Here is an 11853-nt window from a genome sequence, read left to right as displayed (position 1 = left end):
CTTTGGTATTTATTTTCTTTTGACTCTTAATTGAACTTCTCTTTTTGCTCTGTACCCAAATGAAAGATTTGGCCAGCTTAATGAATAGGGAGATTAAGGAGTAGAACACAACTCAGGAACAAACAAAAGTCACCCCATGCCAAGGCACTCACAGAGACTTCCCAGACCAGCCTCTTTTATCGATATTTTCTACTGAGGGAGAAGATGAGTTCAAAGAGGTTTCTAGAAAGAAGAGAGCTAAGTGCTCAGAGATGTGGCAGCATCACACACAGTATCTTTTTTTTTATTTGAAACATTAAAAAAGTGTTGCAGGCAGACAAACAAAAAACACTAGAGATAGTTACTTTCTGAAAGTGGATTCATGATGTAGAAGATCCAGAAGAATAGTTGTAAACAACCAGGAAAGGTAAGGTGTGTGTGTGTGTGTGTGTGTGTGTGTGTGTGTGTGTGTGTGCGTGCGTGTGACTCATGTGCTTATGTTTGCATATGTGTGCATACACATATATGCGCATGCATTTGAAGACCAGAGGTTGATGTCAGATGTCTTCCTTGGTTGCACTCTATATACTATGTATGAAACAAGGTCACTAATTGAACCCAGAACTCACTGATTCACTAGTCTAGCCAGCCAGCTTACTATTAGATCCCTGGTTCTATCTCCCCTGTGCTGGGGGTAAAGGCAAGCTGCCTTGCCTATTTGGCATTTACATTGCTTTTGGGGATCCAAATTTTGTCCTTTTGTTTATAAAGCAAGAGCTTTACCCATTTAACTACATCTTTGCCCCAAAGATTTTTTTTAAGTCTATAAATTGAAAAGGATTACTGAAACCCAAGACTAATTAAAGTAGCCATAGATCTACACATAATTTGATGACTTTTTCCCCAATACTGGAGATTTTTATTCTTAGTGCTGAACCCAGGTCCTCTAAAGTACTCAACAAGTGTTCTATCACTGAATCATTTCTCCAACCCTGTGGTGGAATTATTAAATTACAATAGCAAAAATGAAATTATTCAAAATTTCAGACAGTATCTTAGAAAACCAAACAAAGTAACTTCCCTCTTCCAAAAATATATGATTGCTCAGTTCATTAAAAATGAAACCAAGACAAGCACAGATTCCTCATCTTCAAATTGAAAACTAGAAAGTAATAGGACAGCATTTTTATCATGCTGAAAGAAAAGGAATATTACCAAATTAAATAACAAAATGCTTGAAAAAAATTTAAGGTTTGTCTAACTAGTGCAAATGTGCAATCATGGCATGACTGTTTTAGGAATAGCCAACCATTTTCTCGTTTGTTTTGAGACTTCACAAGAAGTAATACATGTCTGGTATGGTAATTCTGTTCAAAATTCTATGGCTACAGAAGTAATAGACCTTGGTCAGCTCTATAAATAACCTGTTGATTGATATTTTTAAATAAAAATATTGTCAAGTTGCCTTCTGAATATTTATTTTCATACCCTGTAGTAGTCAGGGTTCTTTACAGGAACATAACTGTCTCTCTCTCCCTCTCTCTCTCTCTCCCTCTCTCACTCCCTCCCTCTCTCTCTCTCTATCTGTCCATATACACATTTTTATGTAGGCTGACACCAGGCGGTGTTATCCAGATTTAGGCTAGGTCTTCTCACCTCAAATGATCCATTTAAGAAAATCCTTTACAGGTATGCCTGGCTGCTTGGGTTTAAGTTGATTCTACTTGAGTGTCAAGTAGAAAACCAAAGTTACCCATCACATACCCATAGGTTAGTGCTACTCTCAATTTTGGTCAGCTTCTTTTGACAGTAGGCAAAGGTGAATATAGAGAGTTTTAATTGGTAAATTGCTTTAAATAAGTTATAGATGAGTTCTCAGTACTTAGCAAGACATCTATATAATCTCTTTGAAGGCGAGGATGCCATGGAAAAGGTGGTGGAAAGATTGTAAGAGCCAAATAATAGTGAGGAGTGCTGTGAAGTACTATCGTGGACATTGAGATAATGAACACACAGTAGATGTGGCTGCTTGCACACAACCTGCACCAAAAAGTCAGACATGGAAATAGGAGGTAAATTACTTAAGATGAAAAGGTGGCCCACAAGAGTGAGAGAGATAAAACAGGAAGGAGTGGTGAATATAATTATGATATAAGTAAACTTATATGCAATAGTTTTTAAAAAGTTCTAAAACTTATTTTTTTTTAAAAAAAAGGATAAATGACAAGCTGGAAAATGTAGTATTTAGGCTAAAATGTTTGTGATGTCTGTTTTGGTTGTCAATTTGACTACATCTGGAATGAACTAAAACCCCCAAAGTCTAAGGATACCTCTGAGGGATCTTTGCTTTATCAAATCCTTTGGAGTAGGAAGATCCACTTCTGTCTAATCCAGATATTAGAGATAGGAAGACACAGCTTTAATCCAAACCTTTTGAGGTGGGAAGACTCGCCTCTAATCTGGGCCACACCATCTGCTGGAAGTCTACATACAGGACATGGAAGAAGAATATGTTTCTCTTGCCTGCTTGTCCTCACTAGCAAGTCTATTCCTTCACTGGCATTAGATCCTAGTTCTTCAGGATTCTGGCATACACTGAAATATACTGAAGACCAGCTGACACATTCAGGCTCATGGACTGAATACCTACTGGATTCTTGGACCTGCCATTGGTAGGCAGCTATTGTTGGATTAGCTGTACCACAGCCTGTAAGTCATTCTTTTTTTCTTTTTTTTCTTTTTTTTTATAGAGAGGAAAAGAGAGAGATTCATTCTGTAAATTCTGTTACTCTGGAGAAACCTTACGAATACAATGGTTACTATAGTACAATGCAAATGACTGTTAAATACTAAAAAACAAAAAAAAAAAAACAAACTTAAAAGAAAAATTAGAAATATGTTATATAAATTTGGGGTTGCAAGACTCTTTCCTTCAGAAGTCAAGCTCAGAAACAATAAAGGGGAAATTAGATTTCTTTCATTATATAAAAATAGTGTTGTTTAGATGGTAGTATATAACAAAGAAAAAAAAAGCAAATGGATTGATTAGAAAGTGTCATTTATAACCAAGAATAAAATCTGATTCTACACATTATGTGTCTGATGCATTAATTACTGCACTAAAGAGACTCCTTTATGATTCTACACATTAATAAGAAAGGATCCTTAAAGATGCTAAATAGGAATAAGTATGTGAAAAAAAAGCTCATGTGTTCTATGAACATTTATAAACATGTATTACCTTGTTAATATGTAAATACAATGAAAACAACAGGAAGATATCTTTTTTTAATTAATCATCTAGTGCTGGTGAGGCTGTAGGGAAACCAGTACCTCCTAGACTGCTGTGTCACTTAGCAACATAAGGTATTCCTCCCTCTGCACAAATAGTAATCCAGAAATTTCCATTATATTTTTAAAACATACAACTATGACCCAATGACCCAATTATGGCAAGTCACCCTTCAGAAAGAGAAACACAAGACCATGTGTATAAGTATGTTAAATCATGGAGCTTTGTTTGCGGTGATAAATTTTTTCTACAAAAGGGTTGAATGGCCATCAATAAAGTTAGACTAGACTAAACTCAGAGAATTGTAGTTGTGGGTTTTTATTTCCTCAGAAGAGGAAATGAGATGAGAACAGTACCCAAACTTTACAAATACATGGCTCGGGCTGAGCCTGAAGTGTTTCTATCTGAGTATCCCTATGCCTAGGGCTCAAAGCTTCTAGCCTTCATACAATTTAATCTGCAAGCCTGGTCTCGAAGGCTTCAGCTTTCAGCCTCTGTCTGCTAACCTAGACCTAGAATGTTTTCAGCCTCCAAGACTTACTGCTGAATAAGCTCACTCTTTCTAGCTCTTTCTGAACTCTGGCTGGCTGGTTCAACTCATTTGTTCTGTCTCAAATCTCCTTCCCAAGCTGACTAATTCAAATTGACTTCTCTTTGATTCTCACTGAATTGCTCAGTCCAAACTGCCTCTGGACTTCACAAATTGAACTGTGTTGAACTGCCTGTACAGAATTAATGAATTAATGGAACTGCACCAAACTGTACTGTACTGACTGCAAAACTCTACTGTATTCTTGTACTGTACTCCTCGAAAGTGACTGTACTATCTCCATGACTGCCCTTGCACTCTCTTCGTGCTGTTCTTAAGTAGTTTATCTTTCCTGTCTGTTCTCATGAAAGTTGTGAGTATCCTATTTCTGACTCATTCTGTCAAGTCTTTCTCTGATTCATCACTTTGCCTGCTCCTCCATTAGACATCATTGTTTGAGATTAAAGCTGTGTAATCTAGCCAGATCACACAGACCTAGGCTTTTGGATGTAATCCTTGCTAGAGTAGCCATGTGCTGGATTAAAATTCCTCTACAGGGAATGGTATGGACTATTTGGCAAATATTTATCAGGAATGAATTTTCTAATGTATCCACTGACCTGCTGTTATTAAGAAACAATACGATAATGATTAAAAAATCTGCTTTCATAAAACTAACAGCAACAGTCACCACAAACACTCCATGAGTATGCTTATGTTTGCATATATGCATGTAGTGGGAAAGGTGTGATCAGGTAAATACACCAGACATTTTAAAAGAGCGAACATACAAGGAGGGTAAGGAATTAGTCAGCCTTTTGAGGGCAAGCCTCACATATCTTTCTCAGAGCTGTGAACAGACTGAATAAATGTTTCTCTCAATTTGTAGCTTTTTGATTGAGCACATTCCTTCTAGACTTCAACAAAAGAGTACATGGATTTTATTGTATTTAGAAAGTCAACAACTACAATCTGGATTCAGTCTTTGGCATCCAACGTGAATAGAAGGAACTTCAAATCTCACTAGGCTGGAGATAAATACACTCAAGATGCTAAGAGTGTTTCTGGAGGGTGTTTAGAATAAGGCAGCCTCTCAGCTTTGCTGCACAATTTTACTTACAAAAAGATGCAGGCTAAGACCAGATTGCAAGTGTGTGAGTTAATTACAGTGACTAATTTTCAACAAGCATACTTTTAGTCCTTTTATTGACTTCTGTAATGTGCTGTGTAGGATGTCAGTTCTTATAAGAAACATGATATCTCATGTAGCACCCTGATTCAGTTTGGTCTATAAATCTAGGCAGACTGTTCGTGAAACCAACTGTACCAGCTTCTTCCTCTGAACCATCAAACATGTTACTTCAGGTCTGTGGGACGTGTACTCTTCAACAGAATGAGAATAATAGAAATGTCTACATAATAAGGTTATCAGAAGTATCTCAGAACCATTTCTGGAAGGTAACAATGCAAAACCAATGATACTTATCAATATTATGCTTGTTTGTTCATTAAAATTATGAACATACCTAGAGATTATGCTTCACAGATCAGAAATTTACATAGAGAACCAGAGACCCAAAACAAAGAAAAAATCTTGAGTTTATAACTTAAGCATTCTCATTCATATTTTATTTTTTTCCTCAAAGCCAGTGTAAGATTTTTAGACTCTCTTGTGCTTATGTTTACAGCAACCACCAATGGACTCTTTATTATTCACTGCTATGTAACAAAGCACCTTAAAATTTCACATCCTAAAATTACAATGGATACACTTTATCTCATTATTCTAGCCAGGTAATTTTGTGTTAGGGTTTCTCAGGAGGTTACAGTTAAGGAGCTACTTGAAACCACCATTATTTGAATCTTGGTTTGGACTAAAGGATACACTTTTGAGATGATTTCCTCATGTAGTAGGCACATATCAATACCAGATGTTGTCTGAAAGTCTTGGTTCCCCACCATAAAAACTATTACATAGAACTAAAGTACTGTAGTGTCTTTTATGACTCTACCTTGGAAGTCACATTCTCTCATTTCCACACTACCTTATTAGCTATTCATTGTTGAAGGGACTTCAAAAGAGAGGGACAATTAAGGGGCAAAAATTCTTGCATTCAGAATGCACAGTGTTTTGCCCATTTCATGTATTCCAATTATTGGGTCAATATTCCTTTTAGCCAAGGTAACAGACCAGGCACTTGCCTGGAGTAGCAAAGTCTAATATGAGAGCCCTAGTCTTAAAAGCTTGCTACCTGGTGGGAAGGATGAAACACCCACTCATAACTAGTGAAAGGTAATATGGGATAAGCATCACTGAAGTTGTGATGTCAGTAGGCTCCTTAGGTGCTGAGAGGAGGACTAAATTTTAGTTTGTGTTTCAGAACAAATGAACTATAATGTGGGTCTTTCAGGATGAAATAGGAGCCCTGTGGGCGGAGAAAAGGGGAAATGTATCTCATGCAGAGTAAGCAATTTGGAGGGAATCATGGAGTTGAGAAAGCCAGCTGAGTCCAGGGGCCAGCAGCCAGAGCACTTTTGACTAAAAGTGTTTGAAAAGAGAGAAGGTGAGAAAAGGGTAGGCAGAAGCCAATGCATACAAATTCTCAGAGAGCACACTAAAGCTTCTTAAACTTATGCATTAAATAATAAGAATAGATGCATTTTCTTGGGCCATGGGATATCAATCTGGTAAATAATGTGATAGATAGAGGCTTTTAAATTTCTCTTGAGGAACAATCAGAGAGCAGAGGCAGTGAAGACGGGTAGGGTAGGGAGCTCTTGTAATGGCTAAATGCTAGCAGGCAATACAAAAGATGTTGTGGTAGGGTTAGAAAGTCTAAGGTGTAATTCTTCAGAAGGAAATAGAAGAACTTAATAATATTATGGCTACTGCTTTTGTGAGATAGTTGCATAAAGATGATGGTGCCAGTTTTAGACTTGGCGTTAGTGTACAGAGGACCAGAGTGAGTTTGTATTAGGACATACTGGTTACACAGGGCTCCTTCTATGCTCTTTTCCTTTCTCCACACAGATTCTGAGTCCCTTAATAATTGCTTTGTGAGATGGATGGAATCATTATGTTTACGGAGAGGAGAATCTTCACACTAAAGTGAGCCAACTCAGCAATGTGGAGATGGGCAGATGAACAGGATGCTGTGTTGAGTTAATTGGCTGAAAATTATCTTGAGCTTTGTTGGTAACCATAATGGGGGAAAAGGGATGAGAGATGAGAATGAGCTGAGACAGGACACAATATTTGTGGTCCCAGGTTTTAAAATCACATGGACAGAAGCCTTGATTTCTAGTTGGTGTCTAGTAAGCTGCTTTTCAGGAGGCTTAGTTGCTCTTCTCTAATGAGCTTTCTAATGCATAATTGTAAGGTTTTGGTGAAATGTTTGGCATGTCAAACTCTTGGCATAGTGACCATCCATAGTCAGCACTCTTTTAAAGATTGAGATTATGGCCTTTATTCTGCCACCATAGGAGACTGATAGTGTCTCCATTTTTACAGTATTTTTTTAGATGCACTAAAGAGAATTGCTGAATTATTTTAGAATTGGATTAATATTTTACTGATTGTAATTGTGGACAGCCGAGTCTCTTGTGTTTGTTTTATAAGGAGGCACAAGCTAAAGGAAACTGAAAAAGAGTTGTGAATGCTAATAAGCACACCCTCAAGTTCATGAATGATCAGCAGTTTCTTCTTCACTTTAAATTACCATTCTTTCTTTATGGCTCATTTCCCATTGGTATGTCATGTATAAAATTATATATAATGCTCATAAATATGATTTCTTGAAGATAACTTTCTTTTTGGCAAGAAAGTATCCTTTAGGTACACTCCATGTCTTATGTATCAAATAAGTTTGCTGGGAATCTTTGAATTCAGTAAATTCAAATTCAGCTTAAACTGAACAAAACCAGGGGATATTATTGTTTCAACTAGCAGAGTTTTCTGAGAGGAATGGCTTCAGGAAAAGCTGATCTAAGAACTCAAACAATGCCTTTAAGGTTGTTTTCTTTTTGAACTTGTCTGTGCATTGTCTTCCCTTTTTCCTTCCTTCCTTCCTTCCTTCCTTCCTTCCTTCCTTCCTTCCTTCCTTCCTTTCTTCCTTCCTTCTTACTTTTTTTTCTTTTCTTTTTGGTGATACAGTTGCCAATAAGTCGAGGCAATTAGTTTATAGCTCCAAAAACTCTGGCAGCTCTAGAAAACATTCAGACTAGCTTAGATTGATTCTCATATCAGCCTATGCCTTTCCCTGAGCTGTTTATTGTAGCCAGGAAAGGTGATGCTCTGATTTCCCCAGCGTAAGGCCTTGGTCTTTCCTCCTAGCTGATAAGGGTATCAGTTTCCCCTGGATGTGGAGGATTAGCAGTAAAGAAGAAAGCTTCCCAAGGAATGTCAGTGTTCTATTACTAGGGGTAGAGAAAAGGACATTATGAAAGCAAAATTCATCCACAAAATTATACTACAATTCACAAGGTAAGCTGTTAGTCAACATTCAGATAGAACAGATACCACCAAGAACAAAAATGGCAAAACCCTAATCCTTTTTCTCACTGTAACTGCACGTTTTCCACCTTCAAGCCTGTTAGCACATTCTAGGAAGTCAATCAACACTTGAATTGAGTTGAACCTGATCCAGACTCATTCTCTCTCTTGGTTTGTTCTCACAGCTCCTTGTATTTCATTTTCAGAATGATTTCTACCCATACATGGCTCAGAGCAAGAAGCCAGTGCTTCTGAAAATAAAAATCATCACATGTATTTCAGCTCTATCATTCTCCACTTTCATGCCTATCAAACACTCCATAGTTTCTTCAGAGAAAGAGAAATGGAGGTCTCTGAAGAACCACTGGTTCTTAAAAGGAAGCTCTGGTGGAAAGTTGGGAAAACTGTACCAGATGTAGAAAATTAATAGATATATGGAAAAACTTAAACTGCTTCTGGATGGAGCTAGGAAAAGGCAACAACTCATTCCAAGTGCTCTGGAAGGGCATCTCAAAGCACTTTAATCTTTGATGAATGTGATTGAACTCCTTCCGCTACTCAAGAAAGACAGAAGTGTTCACAAGGGCTCATCCTGAGATGGCTGCCTGCCACAGTCAGTCTTGGACTCTGCATAATTATCAATCTTTTGTAGTCTACTTCCACTATTTTAAAATTCTTCATTTTGACAAGGAAGTCAGATAGAGATGCGTGTGGCAAATGAAGTCAAGTATTCAGACTCTGGAAGGGAGCCAGGAGTTTATGATGGGCACACCATTGGTGGGCAGCTGAATATCTTTTTGTGTTTTTATTATCAAGAGACACAAGGTACAGGCAGCTGGAAGAAAAAAAAACAGTTGTGAATACTAATAAATATACCCTCATGTTTATGAACTTGTATCAGCATTTTCCCTGAGCTTCTGATGTTTGTTCTACTCTTTCATCTGTCAGGCCAGCCATTCCAACAATTCCTCCTAGTTATATTGTCCAGGTATCATGAAGGATGTACATGGGCAAACATACAATATTACAGATATAGATATGTTATAATGAAAGCCAACAGACAAAACATTTCCTTTGGATCAGTGTGTAAGACATTTTCTAGTTAATTAAGATGTTGTATCTCCTAATTTGATGATAAAACAATGAGTTCACGGGAAGAGTTGAAAACACAGCTCAACCACACACCTAGACTGATAAATGTCTTAATAATTAAATCTAGGAACATTCTCTGCTACCTAGCACTTTGATAGAACCAGCTGATAGAACACTGGATGGCAGACCTAGACCAGAGAGGACCTGGAGAAAGATAGCAGCAGTCACCAAGCTCTGGGCCTATCCTAAATTCAAATTATTTTATTTAATGTATGTTAGTAAGTTTCCCATTGCTGTCACAAACACCTGACAAGATCAACTTGATGGTGGAACAATTTATTTTGGTTCCTGGTTTTAAAGGTTTTGGATCTATTGTTTCTGGACTTTGTGGGGCAAAATAAACAAACAAAAATCATGGTGGAGAGTATGGTAGAGAAAAATTTACCTCATCATGGGGGGGGCAGAGTAAAGAGGAGGGAGGGAGGAAGGGAGGGAAAGGGAGAGAGAGAGAGAGAGAGAGAGAGAGAGAGAGAGAGAGAGAGAGAATGGGGTGGAGAGACTAACTGGGAGGAGGAATCAAGGGACAAGACATATCTCTAAGGCATGTCCTCAGTGGCCTGTTTCTCCCATAGGCCTACCTCCTTGTCTTGATAAGAGTTTCTTCTGTTGCTGGGATGACACACCATGCCTATTAGCAACTCAGAGAGGAAAGCATTCATATCACACTCTATCACTGACAAGTCAGGACAGGAACTCAAGGCAGGAACCTGAAGGCAGGAGCTAAAGCAAAGCCATGGAAGAGTCCTGTTTACTAGATTCATCTTCATGGCTTGCTCATCCTGCTTTTTCAGACAACCCTAGAACCACCTGTCTAAGAGAGCACCACTCACGGTGGGCTGGGAACTCCTTCATCACTCATTAAAAAAAAATATTCCCTACAGGTCAGTCTGGTGGGGCATTTTCTAAATTGATATCCTCTCTTTTGAAGTAACTCTAGCCTAGGTGAAATTGACACAAAAAACTAGCTAGTATACTCTTAAAGTTTCTAACACCTAATAACACCCTCAGACTAAGAATCCATCAATGAATCTATTGGCACATGAAACAATAACTTTTCAAAAGACAAATTTCTAAACATTGCTTTCCTTGGTACCAACCTTCAATACTTGAGTCTTTGGGTGACTCTTCGTAGTTCAACTGTAACACTGTGGATGTGGATTTTTTTTTTCAGGGATATATGGGTGGTGATTTTGTTATATGTCTAGTTAGATATTAACAGGCTTGAAAGACAATAGGGATGGACCTGCCTCTCATAATTAACAGCTTATAAAACCAAGGACTGGAAATACAGAACTCTAATTCTCTAATTACTGGTCAGGTGAATGGAACCTCAATCATAATTTTATCTCTAAGAGGTGATGTGACATCTTGAACTTCTTGAATGTCATTAATTGGTAACTATCTAAACCTGGTTATAGGATCCTTAAGTCTTTCAAGATTTCTGTATAGCAGGAGGAGGTTTTCTGATGAAAACCAAATGAGGCCAAAGACATAACATGGGCCATTTTTGTAAGAGTAAGTTAATTCCAGTCAGCTTGTCAATCACCTAGACAGGAAAAATGTCCTTCAGAAAAACTATCTGGTTCAGAGACTTAACAAATAGTTTGAAGCCTGCCTGAACTGTAGATTGGATGCAATGTAATGGTCTTTTTGGGTATCATTCTCTCTCTTCTCTTGACAGTACACCACTTAACTCTGTAATAAAACTCTGTCTTTTACATTATACTCTCTATCTCATCTGAAAAAAAATTTTAAGGGCGATCACAAGGGCAGGAGGACTAAAGGGAGACCAGATTGCGATTCAAGTGACAATTTTATTGACACCAAAATTTACTGGTACTCCTGCATGCATTCTGAGACAAATATTCCCTAATCGCCTGAAAATGAACATAGGGATTATTTGTGGTACAATTGTATCATGGAAGATGCAAGCCTTAAAGGAAGATAGGAAGTATCTGGGCTATAACGTATTCTGGAATTGCAATTTCTCATGTAATGTCTGGATTTCGAGAATCAAATTAAGATTTGATTTGGAAAGTGCTTCTGCCATAGTGGTCAGGAACTCTCCTAGGTGTTGGCTACATAGAAATGAGAAATTGGACTTTTTAGCTATGACTTAGAGATATAGACTAAATATTCTTATAGTTCTGTATTGCCAAAAATTTCTAAGCTCAGGAAAATATCAGTGAGTGTCAACTCTCAATGTTTCTACACTTTGCAACTGAAATGTTGCACATTTTCCAACAATCTCCTCTGCTTTCTGAAGTGATCCTGTGATTGGGCACATAAGATGTTATTCTGCAGATATAGAATGCTGTTTAATCTTCCTTAGCTTTTAAATAAGAAAGGGGAATAAGGTATTGTTATTGAAGCCCAGGTATTTTTCCTTAATGTTTTGAAAGACCAACT

The sequence above is a fragment of the Psammomys obesus genome, unplaced genomic scaffold (assembly GCF_907164565.1).
Source record: "Psammomys obesus unplaced genomic scaffold, mPsaObe1.curated_primary_1811, whole genome shotgun sequence".
Lineage (NCBI taxonomy): Eukaryota > Metazoa > Chordata > Mammalia > Rodentia > Muridae > Psammomys > Psammomys obesus.
This window is presented reverse-complemented; position numbering follows the sequence as displayed.